The 2500-nt window shown below is 54.5% G+C and overlaps 1 pseudogene; it reads right to left on the reverse strand.

The window, feature by feature from the left end:
- LOC140752874 (uncharacterized) overlaps positions 1-2500 on the reverse strand; it is a 9409-nt pseudogene that overhangs the window by 4082 nt on the left and 2827 nt on the right.

Genomic DNA, 2500 nt, shown 5'->3' on the forward strand with positions numbered 1-2500 from the left:
GCAGTTGGTCCAGTAGCAGCTCCAGGGGTCCCAAGTGTATGTCGATGTCGTCTCTGTATTGAAAGTACGCCGACACCAAATATAGGTCCAGGGACGGGACGTGGCACACCATCAGGTGCTCCGTGCAGTGCTGGTGCAGGACCGCGCACGGGAGTCGGGCATTGGGGATGAAGAATCCCGCTTTCCCCGTGCGTAGGTGTTTCAAGATGTATTCTGCGTCGTACGGCTCCTGCACCAGCACGATGTCCAGATTGTGTTCTGCGGCCACCGCGGGTAATTCCTTGGTGGCCGCCGCGGAGCCTGCCAGGTTTATTTGGCCGACCCGGAGCTTATCCATACTTGGTTATTTCAACGCTCCGGGCCTCCGCGTACTGACGTGCAGGGCACTCCTTCGCCATTGTCTTGTGGCCGCCTGCCTCTTTGCGCCCGAACTTCTTGCAGGTGGCGCAGCAGGTCGTCGTCCCGCTGCACTCCTGCCCGCGATGGCCAGTCTCGCCGCATCTGCTGCACGTCGGCTGAGCGGCCTTGCAGTATTTCTCAGGGTGGCCGAACTGCTGGCACTTATTGCAGCAGGTGACCGCCACGTAGTCGCAGACGTCTGCCACCTGCCATCCGATGTATACCACCTCCTCGCTTAGGAGGAAGTGGCGGAGGCCAGGTGAGCACTGGAGGACGTACGTAGCGGTTCTGCCCGTCGGTCTTCCCTTCTTGAAGGCCACCTTCATTTCATTCTTGACCCGCTCAGCCGTCCACTCCTGGTGCCCTCTGCGGTTGGCCTGCTCGGCGATGGACTGACTGATATCCTCGCTCTTTGTGTCGTTCTCTAGATTCCGGAGCGCAACGTACGGCTGCCTACGGGCTGGCTCCGTAACGCGGAGCGTCTTTGGCGCGGCCTCCTTTAGTTTGCGGGCGTCCTCTGCCGTGGAGGTTCTGACCACGACGCCAGCATTTCCAACCTTCCTGACCTGCTGCACTTCGATGCCCAGCTGTTTCGGGTCCACGGCAGTCTTAAGCTCGGCTTTTGTTTCTTCCGCAGTCTTTAATTTTTCTACCTCCGCTTCCGCGGGGTAGAAAGCCACTACGGCCGTGCCACTGCTCGGGATCGGGACTGGTGCTGCGCCCTTGCTGAGCTTCAGCGCGCGCGCATAGTCGGGCTTCGCTTGCACTGCTGGCGCCGGGGTCTGCTGCTGCTTGCCGTTGCGTAGTGCCCGCTGGTGCAACAGCTCCTTTTGCGTCGCTGCAAGGTCCGCCTCTACGAGGGCCTTCTCAGTGTCCGCCAGCCTCAGCTCCAGCACGCCGACAACTCCTAGAATGTCCTGGCCGTGGCTGCTAATGGCCTGTTTATCGGCCATATTCAACTTATTTGTGGCCGATGCCACGGACATGATGCCCTTGACAGCAGCGTGCACCATCTCCAACAGCTGGACCTTTGTTTTCGAGGCCAAGCCGTCGTTCCCCGCTTGCTCCCCTGCTTGTTGATCATCTTGCGGTCCGCGCGACGTAGACGGCTCAGACCTACGGTCGACGTCCCATAATCCACTCAGCGGCGGCGCCTCTTCTCGCCCCGTGCCCCTGACAAGCCTTCTCCGTGTTGGCTCCGGGATGTCCTCAGGGGAGGTAAGCGGTCTCTTCCCAGCTCCCTGGGCTGAGTCCCCCAACTCCACCAGGCCGATGCCTTCCGGCACGCTTACCGATTGCGGCGGGGTCCGCATCAGCGACAGCCGCGGCGTGAACGCCTGCGACTCAAGTTGCTGCAGGAACTCCCTTTCTTTCTCAATCTTATCTAAACTTCGCCTCCGCCACTCATCGACCAGCTCAGCACTGAGCTGGCGACGCTCCATTGTCCCTTTACTGTCTGTATGGTCTGTATAAAGTACTTATAACTATACTACACTACACTACACTACTAATACTACACCAAAATAAAATCCAAAAAGAGAATAAAATTATAAGTTCATAAATTTTTTTATTCTACCAAATAAAATAGAATAAAGTTAAATTAACAAACAAAGTCAAAAAAAAAATTCACTAAAACAAAAATGTCTAAAAACTTAAGTGTCTGTAGACAAGACAGTCTTGTCTGTCGTGTGCGGCAACACTAGCGCGCGTCGGGCGTGTGCTGTCACCCGAGCGCAGTGACAGATGACAACTGCCAAGTGGCGGCTGTCACTGACAGCGTCACCGACCACGTGCGCCCACGTGCTAACCTAATTACTATTTAATTAACCTAAACTAAACTGTAAATTGTCCAATTATTTAATAAATAAACTAATGTAACCTATTCTAAATCTAAACTAACACAATAAAAGTCATAACTAGTGAGTTCGTGTATAAAACGTTCCAAAAATAACAATAAAAGAGTACCTCAGGGTCTCGGGGGTAGAAAACCTCACCCTTGGGGGATGATGCCACCACTACGTGTACACCACACTACACACACAATGTTTCACAGCAGTTTAATAGTCACAGCACAACAACACGCGATAACAAGCGGGATAAA

This window comes from Epargyreus clarus, unplaced genomic scaffold (assembly GCF_041222505.1).
Source record: "Epargyreus clarus isolate Ecla_fem2 unplaced genomic scaffold, WU_Ecla_fem_2.2 ptg000025l, whole genome shotgun sequence".
Classification (NCBI taxonomy): domain Eukaryota; kingdom Metazoa; phylum Arthropoda; class Insecta; order Lepidoptera; family Hesperiidae; genus Epargyreus; species Epargyreus clarus.